This window comes from Crotalus tigris, unplaced genomic scaffold (assembly GCF_016545835.1).
Source record: "Crotalus tigris isolate CLP2741 ecotype Arizona unplaced genomic scaffold, ASM1654583v1 scf7180000017571.3126492, whole genome shotgun sequence".
NCBI lineage: Eukaryota > Metazoa > Chordata > Lepidosauria > Squamata > Viperidae > Crotalus > Crotalus tigris.
Window position 1 is genome coordinate 2,488,799 of NW_024096482.1, and position 11,236 is coordinate 2,500,034.

The 11,236-nt window shown below is 37.8% G+C and overlaps 1 long non-coding RNA gene across 1 annotated transcript; it reads left to right on the forward strand.

Moving 5' to 3' along the window:
* The first annotated feature begins 485 nt into the window (after window positions 1–485).
* On the forward strand, window positions 486–10,997 carry LOC120313745. Its single transcript, XR_005558251.1, has 4 exons — window positions 486–983; window positions 1,672–1,756; window positions 8,017–8,107; window positions 9,346–10,997. It is a non-coding gene; the product is annotated as an uncharacterized LOC120313745 (long non-coding RNA).
* The last annotated feature ends 239 nt before the right edge of the window (window positions 10,998–11,236 follow it).

Sequence of the window (11,236 nt, forward strand, 5' to 3'; positions counted from 1 at the left end):
AGATCCCATATCAGATAAATAAGGAGGAGGAGAAGGCAATGATTGCATTAAGCCTCTCTGAATTTCACCTTGATCTCATACTTCTTTTTGGGACAGAGTTTTTATATAATTTAATTCACACACTGATTGGCTTCTGTATAATCCTCATTACAGTGATACCATTCTGTTTATTACAGTCCTTGGCCAAAACAAAGATTATTTATTTTGTCTGTCTGGTATTCTTGTTCTAAATTGACTTTCTTGTCCTTGTCATAACCGTGAGTTGCTTTGTAGCATAAGCCACACAGGTTTCATGACAATGATATCTATGAAAATGAATGACTACTTTTTAAATTACACTGTTCAACAGACATTAAATAAATGAGCAAATATTTTACAGTGCCCAATTACACCATTGGAAAAGTAAGGACTTCAAAGCTATTTGCAGAAAAAGAACAAGCAGTTTTGGTTCAACTCTAGCATAAAAAGAAACAGAAGACAACAAACAGAAATTCCTGAATTTGTCATTTTTAGTCTGAAATGGTTCTTCTTGAAAGAGCTTCTTGATTCATTCAAACTCAGATTTCCTGTCACCATCATAGATAAAATTCAGGGATACTGTGAAGGTTGTAAATGCGAGGATCAGTCATAAATCACTTTTTTCAGCAACTGTTCTAACTTTGAACAGTTGTTAAACAAATAATCCTCAGTCGAGGATCATTTGATGTCCTGGAAAACTGAGAGATCAATATACCTCTTTCTCTTCTGTTGTACCATAGAGGCTTGCCCAATTGGAAGTACTATAAAACAGCGCTGGAACAATCTCCCCAGAACATTAATGAAGCTTTACTGAAGTAATTACAGAAGCTAAAAAAGCTTTTTTTTTTTTAATACCACCACCTGCCTTGAAAATACTCTCATCCAAAGTTGGAGAGGTAGACAAAAAAGACTATATCTGGGCATACTCCAGCAGTTCAGATTGAGAAGCAAAAGGTTTTGTCATGGTACGTCAGAAGTGGTAGCCTTTCTTCTCATCCAGAAATCTGTTCAAATTGCTGATCATTTCCACATATAATGGCAGCCCTAATGGGTTTACTTTGAGGTAAGAAGGACTGCTAGCTTCCCTGGCCATGCACATCTGAAAGCTAGCAGATGTTGAAGTTAGCCATCTGTAGTTTTGCTAGCTGAACTGAAAGGTGTGTGTGCTTGCAGCGATCTGGCTGCTGGGATTGACCAGAAGTGTGCTGGAGGCAAGCTAAACTGGAAATAGTAATTCTTCAAGAAATATGGCCCTTTTTCTTGCAAGCATAACATTCTGCATTCTGGAATTGTCACTCATTGTGCTTATGTTATTCACCATAACCCTAGCAGGCCCATGAATAATTAGGCTTCTGTGAGCTGGCTGAAAAAAGTTCTGATTACTTCTCATCTTGAAGCATGAGCACACTGGAAAAATCTCTATGACAGATTTCTTTCCCGTGTTGTGGTGCAGCTTCTGTTGCCAAAACCTTTCCCTGTGCTGCAGCGAGGGTCAGATCTGGTTCAAGAAGGAGGCAGTGGTGGACTGCTTCTTCTTTAATCCACAAATAAAACAACCACAAAGCAGGCCCTCTCTCAAGTCACAGAATATAGCAAAGTGCCAGGGTTGATTCTAATAATCTCTTCTGCTTTCTTTTGGGTTTTTCTTAAAAGCATTCAACTTTTGTACCATGGACAAAGATGTGCCTCCAGCAGAGCAACAGTTTCAGCAGCCTTGGAGCTTGGTGTATCTGGCCCAGTAAGTCAGTGAACATTAACTATTTGTTTTTTCCTTCACAGGCCACCAAAAAGTCGTGTTTTTGGTTTCAGGTCTCTTAATGTTACTAATTGTTACCACTTAAGAGAACCAGATTAGTCTAGTGGTTAAGGCTGGACAGCTTTGGGCCAGTCACTTTTCCTCAGCCCAACCCACTTCACAGGGTTGTTGTTGTGGGGAAAAGAGGAAGAAGAAGGTATATTGGAAATGTTTGCCACCTTGAGTTATTTGTGAAAATAATAAAGGCAGGATACAAATCAATCAATAAATTCTCAGGGGCAGTGGAGAAGAAGATCAAGGGGAGGCCCAGTCCTTGATATCTGCTACAACAGCAACAAAACTCCTTTGCCAGTGAAAAACACATTTTTGTCCTCATACTATACTGTACTTTTTTGTCAGAGGCACCAAAGCACTTTTGTGGTGAAAGGATTAAACAGCGAACCACTGTTGCCCAGGGGATACCCAGTTGGGGGTTCCTTTCATGCCCCTGTTAATGAGCCCATCAAAGTGGTACCTATTTATCTATTTTGCGTGCTTCAAACTTCTAGGTCAGCAAGAGCTGGAGCAAATGATGGGAACTTACTCTGTCACCAGTGGTGGGATTCAAATATGTGAACAACCAGTTCTCTGTGTGGATGCTGCTTCCAGAAGTCCATTCTGGGCCTGGGCAACAAAAAATTAGCTACCGGTTCTGCCAAAGTGGTGCAAACTGGCTGAATCCCACCACTGTCTGTCACACAGAAGCACTCGGGCTTCAAAATCATCAACCCAGCATTCTAACCATTCTAACCACATGAGAAATAAATCAAACCTTCCCTGAATCCATTAACTATAGTATTCCAGCCTTCACTACCATCATCTTAATGCTACATAAGCTTAGCTCTTCTCATAGAATACAACATTTTCCATGTTATTGCCAATGCCAGAGCAAATGTCTTGAACTTGAATTAGATATCCATGATGCATTAACTCAACATGAAAGCATTTACAGATATCAACAATTGCTTGCCAATTCACCTTGTGGTCCAGGATTGTAGACAAATATTCTGAAACACCCACACGGACAAACTCACACAAGATAGCAAACAACAATGTTGCAATGTTTTACTGACTACAGATTGTTCAACAAATAAGTTTGATCCAGGAAGCACTCAAGGTCATTTTAAGTTGTCAGGATGATGAAGTAAGATCATTATGAAAGACAGAAGCATCTGGAGAACACCAGAGTAAGAAAGTCTGCTTTGGTAGATAGGAAATGAAATACAATAATTCTCATATTATTACTACATAATCTGGAGCTGAAGTTTGTTTATGTAATAATTTCTGAATATAATGTTTCTGCCATTCAGCCCAGGCAGATGTGGCCTTCAAATCAATTTCAAATTCTTCCAAGCTTAAATTCAGGAAGTATTGGACTACATTCTGTTGCATGTTCAGCTATGGAAGTTTACTTCTGCAGCCCAATCTATTCTCAGGGGTGTGTGAAAGAGGAAATATAAGGAAACCGCTCTATGTATGCCACTTTGAGCTTCAGGGTATAAAATACTTAGACAACAATGAACATGAAAAATTAAAATTTATAGCCAAAATATTTCTGGAACTTAGAACTTAAGTTTCATTGTATTATATTAATCTGATAGGACCTAGCTATTAACAGATTTCCTTAATAATAACAACATTGTGTAATTGTGATGGGAGTGTGTTGTTTTATGTATAGTGAACATTTGCTCAATTAAATGTTCTGTAGAACCAGAACACTTGTCCACAAATCTCTGCATTTTCAAAATAAGGATATTGACCCATTTCAGGTTTAAGATTTTTTTTTTACAGATCATCATAGCATATTCTATATATTTATTGTTGGATTGATATCATTGATTTCCCCATAACCCTAATCCTTCTTCATCATATGGATGTTATAGGATACATATTAAGAATATGCAGCCCACCAAGCATTTTTAAAAAAGTATTAAATTCACCGCAACCATTTCCACTGCCCTGAAAGATGCATTGCTGCATCACTATCACTGTTAGCTCCAACACTGGTTCTCCTCTGTGGCTATCAAACCACTGATCAGAAGACCAGCTATTCCTTTAAGTTTATCCGTGTAGCCATTTCCCCAGTCTAGTCCAAACTGTCATCATAAGAACAGATTTTTCTGCTGTGCATGAGGTCTTTGTGTGTGATTGTGTGCCTTTGTGTCAGGGAAGTCCCTGCAGTTTTCCTGGGAAGATTTAGGAAGTGGTTTGCTATGCCTGCTTCCTATGGCTGAGAAAGAGGGACTGGCCCAAGCTCACTCATCTTTATGCTTGAAATAGAAGACAGTCTCCTGGTCTTCAATCTGATGTCTCAACAACTGTACCACACTGGCTCTTGTGCATGAGGCCAGCCCTGATTAAAACCAGTTACCCAAAGTAAGGCTAAAAGCTTCTCCCCAAAGTCAGAGGTCCCAACCTTTTGGGCACCAGTGACCAGTTCCATGGAGAAAGGTTTTTCCGTGGACTGAAGGGGGTGTGGTTTTGTGTTCTGCTGCATCCTGTGGATGGGGCTTTCCTTGTTTGTGCGGACCGGTTGCTGGCATGCTACAGCTTTGTACTGGACCATGGACCGGGGGTTGGGGACCCCTGCCTTCAGTCGCATTGTTCCCTTTTAAACACAAAAGTATAGATGTCCATGGAGATTCTTAGTTACCCAGGTCATGGATGTCCCAAAGATGCTTTTTCATAAGGCAACTGGACTTTCTTGTTTTCTTCGAAGACATTTCACTTCTCATCCAAGAAGCTTCTTCAGCTCTGACTTCCATTCCCCACCATCCAGTCAGAGCTAAAGAAGCTTTTTGGATGAGAAGTGAAATGTTTTCAAAGAAAAACAGTTGCCTCATAAAAAAGCATCTTTGGGACAAGAGTGTAGAAAACAAGCAAATGAAAATCTTTCAAAAATCCTGGAGCACCAGGGAAATACCCGAGGATTGGAAAAGGGCTAATGTGTTTCCCATCTTCAAGAAAGGAAAAAAAAAACAGACCCAGGAAACCACAGACCAATCAATACCTGAGAAGATCCTAGAAAAGATAATTAAAAAAAAGATCTGTGAACAACTAGAAGCAAACAAAGTTATAACTGGTAGCCCAGCATCGGTTTGTTAAAAACAGATCATGCCAAACCAATCTTATTTTATTCTTTGATAAAGTGACTAAACTAGTAGACCAGCGAAATGCTGTGGAAGTAACATACTTAGATTTCAGTAAGGCATTTGATAAACTGAACCACAACCTACTTCTTGGTAAGCTAGAAAAAGGTGGAATAGACAACATCACCACCAGATGGATCTGTAGCTGGCTGGCAAACCGTACTCAAGGAGTAGACCTCTATGGCACTACGTCCACATGGAGAGAAGTAAGCAATGGGGTACTACAAGGTTCCGTCTTAGACCCAGTATTCTTCAATATCTTCATAAATGACTTAGATGAAGGAATTGAAGGAGAACTCATCAAATTTGCAGATGATCCCAAATTGGCAGGAGTAGCCAACATCCCACAAACTCAGGATCCAAAAAGATCTTGACAAACTTGAACAATCGGCCCTAGCCAACAAAATAAGTTTCAATGTGGAGAAAAGCAAATCTTTACATTTAGGCAGGAAAAATCAAAGGTACAAGTACAGATTAGGCAAGACCTGGTTTAAAAACAGTAACTTTGAGAGGGACCTTGGAGTCCTAGTGGATGATCACTTGACTATGAGCCAGCAGTGTGCAGCAGTAGCCAAAAAAGCTAATACAATCCTGGGTTGCATAAACAGAGGCATAGAATCAAGATCATGCAAAGTATTAGTATCAATTTATACAACCCTAGTAAGACCATACCTGGAATACTGCAGCCAATTTTGGTCACCATATCACAAAAAAATGTTGAGAGTTTGGAAAAAAAATTCGGAGAAGAGCAACTAAGATGATCAAAGGCCTGGAGACTAAAACATACGAAGAACAGCTGCAGGACTTGGGTTTGGCTAGTCTAAAGAAAAGAAGAAATAGGGGAGACATGATAGCAGTATTCCAGTATTTGAGGGGCAGCCACAAAGAAGAGGAGGTCACGTTATTCTCCAAAGCACCAGGGAGCAGGACAAGAAACAATGGTTGGAAATCAAAGAGAGAAGCAACCTGGAATTAAGGAGAAACTTCCTAACAGTGAGGACAATTAACTAGTAGAACAGCTTGCCTCCAAAAATCATGGGCGCTCCATCACTGGAGATTTTTAAGAAGAGGCTAGACAGTCACTTGTCTGAGATGGTATAGGTTCTCCTGCTGGAGCAGGGGGGCTGAACTAGAAGACCTCTAAGGTCCCTTCCAGCTCTATTCAATTCTAAAATTCTGCTGGTGCCAACTGTGGGGTTTGATTGTTTAATAAGTGCTGCTTGATAGAACAACATTGGAGACTTTGAAAGCTGTGCGGGCTTCTCACCTCTGTATGTTAATAGGAGATAAGAGGGACAATTTATCCCCAGAATTGACTTGGACTTACTTCCACAATGGATCAATTTGGTAATGAGGATTTGGAAGTCTTTCCTCCCCTTAAATCTAAGTTTTGATCTTAGAATTAAAGATATTGTATGATGGCAAATAATCATGTTCTTTTTTATTTAACGATTGGAATGTTCCAAAATTAACAGAAATGTAATATCTTTAATTGAAAAAACAGATGCTACTTTGTTGAAGAGCCTGTTTAATATTAACATACAGATCTTGCAGTTAAGACATGCAGCTACAAGGGAGGCACTAATGCACAATACAGACATATGTTAATAAATACCCATACTGTATGTAAACCTATATACTTACCAATGCCCTGCATGGGGAAGATCTGAAGACCAGTCACATTATGACACATGTTAATATGTCAAACTCTGCAGAATCAAACAAGCCATTATTTGGGTTATATTAGTTTACACAGATGGGATCTATTTGGCAAATTATGAAAGAGTTTGTTAAGCTTTTTACCAGTCTGTTTCTTTTCAAATGAAACAATATTTCAATTAGAACTATTTATTCCATCTTTTACAAAACCAGAGATACAAATTTTATTAGTATCTATCTAGTTTCTTGTCCTTTTTCAACACAGTATAAAGGCAGACATATCACCCCATTGACCAGACATTCAAAACATAGTAAAAGGGGAGAAGTTTATGGCACAATTCTATAATGCTGATTTTTAAAATGGTGATAAAAGTTTTGAATTGTGAGAATGTATTTTATCATGAATATAATATATCTAACCCTTAAACACAAAAGTCCACCAAGCTCAGATGAGTAACCATCTATCCCAGTTTAGGCTTACCCTGAAAGAGCGTCCCTAATTTGCACCTGAGAGCAAAGAAGTAGATTTATCTCTGTCAGATTTAATAGTAGAAGCATGCTACAAAAGAAATCTAGAGAGTGAGTCTAAGCATACTGTAGCTGCTGCTAGGAATGAAAGAACACTGAGACCCATATAAAGAAAAAATCAGGTTGGCTGGAACTGAGGGACCAAATTTGGTTGTCCCTCTCCTTGTGTAATTTGAACACTTTGGTAAAGCAGCAAGAAATGATAACATCAATACCACTGTCACCATTTCTCTCCCGAGAAAGCAAGCATTATGCACACATAGTGATTATAATATATATTGGTATAATATATTTGTAGTAGTCATACACAAGACTCTTTACTTAAATGTCTCTATAAACAGGTAGTGCTCAAGTAACAACCATTCATTTAGTGACCATTTGAAGTTACAATGGCACTGAGAAAAGTGACTTACAGCTGGTCCTCACGCTAACAACAGTCACAGCATCCTCCCGATCTCAAGATCAGAATTCAGATGCTTGCAACTGGTGTGAATTTATGATAGTTGGAGCATCCCTGGATCATGTGTCCATCATTTGCAATCTTCCCAGATAGCTTCCAACAAACAAAGTCAATGGGGGAAGCTGGATTCACTTAACATGCTTCCAAAGACACTGGCAGGTGTACTAATATAAATAAGCAAAATAACAGTAACAGTTAACAGAGTTGGAAGGCACCTTGGAGTCTTCTAGTCCAACTGATTTGTATGATTCATTTAACAACTGCAGTGATTTGTTTAATTATGGTGGCATAGAAGGTGGTAAAATCAGATGCAACTCACTTAACAATCATTTTCTTTAGAAACAGAGATTCTGGTCCCAATTATGATCCTGTGTTTTTTTCTTTCTTTTGTAAACATGCTTCCAAAGACATTGGTAGCTACACTGATAGAAATAAGCAAAGTGATTCATTTATGGTGTTCCATTGTCATCTGCACTTTCCATGTAAGCCTGAATAAAGGTAAGAAATTTTGATCAGAGAAACACATTCAACATTTCTTTAATTTCTTTTTAACAGAAAGAAAGCATGTGGTTTATTAATGCAAACATAATATTTTCTTGAGATCTTTGAGGAAGGCAAGTGGATGAATATCCAGTACCAAAATTCCATTGTTGTTTTTTCTTTAGCCAATTTGATTTTATCATGGATATTAATTGATGTTAGATGAATCCAAACAGCATAAAATCAGACTACTCACAACCATCTGCGATTCTCAAAAATGAGAAATGTTCTCTGATGGCATTTCAGTCTGTTATGTTATTAAATTAGATCTGTTTAAGAAGACTCCAGTGAACTCAACTTGCATTTCATTTTCAGTAGTATCTTGGACAAAGAATGACTTTAGTAGTAACCACACTATCAAATACTCAGATATAGCCAATAGTTTTATTTCTTTATTGCAGAAAAGCTATCCAAATCATGTAATGAAAATAATGAACATGATGCATATTGTAACTCCAGCTCTTCTGTTTCTTCTTTCTTCTTTTGAAAAATATAGAATTGAATATATTTCATCTGCATCTCATCCTATATTTAAGCCAGTGCTCCATTTTCAGGTTTCTCTGGATAAAAGTTAGCTGTTAAATAAGCTTTCCTTCCATAACCATAGTGAAAGTAATCTCCAATCTTTAAAGAACCTCATGAGTTACTAGCTGTTTTCCAGACAAAATATTGACCATTAATGCTCTGAAGATAAGATTTTACCCAACTGCTAATTTCTCCCCTGTCATCTTTATAGTCCAAGAAACTAGGGAATGTCCTTCTGAGATGTTTGCTATGCCTTTCTTCCTTCTGAAAGCTTATCCACCTCTTCTGCCTAGTCTGCTGCTTTCCCTCCTGTCTCCCAAGGTCATTCCCTCATTACACTAAGATCCAGATTATATTACAATATCTAACATATAGGTTTTTATGTTAAAAAATTGCAACCACAGGATGTTCAAACCAGATGAAGAGAATGATAGAAAGAGAGAAGATATGTGTAAGTAGTGGCTTCATCATTAACTTCTTCTTCTTGTGCCATATCCGTTATCGGATGTTGGCGATCATGTTGTTCATCATTATGGGAATTACTAAATGGGAAATGAACAAACCAAACAAAGATCATTTTCCTATAGATGTATCTTTAAAGGAAGGAACAGAAAATATCTAATGGGACATTGAAATATAGTGCTTGTTTGTCTGTCTTGTTTTGTTAACAGAAAGATTAACAAATTGATTGCTGTTCCGCAAAGTGCTTCTAAACAAGGTATTTGAGGGGGAAAGAGGAAAACAAACACCACTAAAGACGTCATCCTCGTGAGCTGTGTTGAAATTCTGGGAACTTTTATTCACAACAACCCCATTTGGAATACAAGTCATTCCGTTACAAGGTTAAAAAGCATTTCATCTGAAAAACAAACAAGATCTTGAAAAAAACGGCAACCAAGTTAATAAACTCTGGCAGGTTGAAATAAAACAAGTTGCTTGATAAGGACAGCTTAAATTGATCCTGGCATTGGGGAGAATTATCTCTAAATACAGGGAGCCCCTTTGCTTATACTCTATGCCAACCTTGTATCACTACTGGGAAGCCTGATCATTATAATTGTTGTTTGTTTACTATGACTACTATGACTACTACTAATCAGAAGCAAAAACAGCTTTGTGAATGCCTTTTGTACATCTAGTACCAAAGCAGGTAATAATTTTGAGCTGCAAGTCTGATTGAACAAATATATAAACACAAAACCATTTCCCTTTAATTATCACTTAAATAAGTGAGAGTACAGCTTCTTGTCTATTTTATGGGGGTGGGTTGGGATGAGAAGCTTTAATATTGCCCAGATTAAGCAGGCCATATGCAGGCAGGACTTCCATTTCCATGCTGGTAATGGTTGGCATAAAAAATAAAGTTCTCTGGGTTGTCCACAAATAAGAGGGGCTATCAGTGGTTCAGAGGAAGGGGTTGCCTACATGTGAGCTATACGAATAAGATGTTTTGTTTTGATTCTTTGAATAGAGCTTTTCTCTTGATCATGATTTTTATCAGTAGATTTTTATACATGATTGTGAGAATGATTTCAAGTTTTTGTGAAAATGATCAAGGATAGCTTGCTGATGTTGGTTTGCTGCTGGACTACAAAACTGATCCTAAATAGTCTTAACAATGGCCATGATCTCATATCTGTAGAAAGTTCAAGTTGACAACATCAGCTCCTGGTTACTTATTCTGTTTGATAGTTGAACCTTCTTTGACTGCTGTCTTCCATTGTTGGGTTTCAACTGCATAATTATCATATCCCATTAATAGAATACAATCCACTCCACTAATGCATCTCATGAAACCAAGTGTACTGGGGATTATGAGAATTTAAATCCAGCATAGTATTAATATTGGCATCCTGCGTAATGCTGAAGTAGCAGACCTGATATATTTGTTGTTACCTCGTAACACACACATAGAAACACAGGAAACTACTTTTGATTCATCTAGCTTGAATTGTGTGAACTGATTATCCTGAGTGGAACACCATAAGAAGAATGTATTTCTCACAGGATAATTAAGAGATGAGAAAGGACAGCCTTCCATATTTATATTCATTTTTATAACCTGATTAGGGAATGTACTTTTCAAAGCCATTTTCTTCAAACCCATCTTCTATGAGTATAAACGTTAGTCTAGCAGTATGAGAATGGATAGTTTTCATGCTAGAGAGAAGTCATATGTCAACGTAGATCAGGTCCATTCCAAAGCCATCAAAAGGATGGTCAAAAATCCCTTGATTCAGAAAGATGAGAAGAAGAAAAAATTCATCCTCCTAGAATTTAGCCCTTGAGCACAATATATACTACAATGTATACATGCCTTCATTCTTGCCTGCAATAAAGAGATTAATCTTGCTCAGTCCTTGAGCTTTCTGCCTAATAAACCAATTCTGAAAAGGGTATAAATTTTCCGGAGAGCCAAAATTTACTGCTGTCTCACCCAACAATTTTGTTTTAAAGAGAACATAATAAACTTATACCAGGAAAGGCCATCCATCCATCCATCTCCCTCAGTATTGGCTATTCTAGTAACTAGTAGCTTCTCAAAACCTTTCATCTTCACTT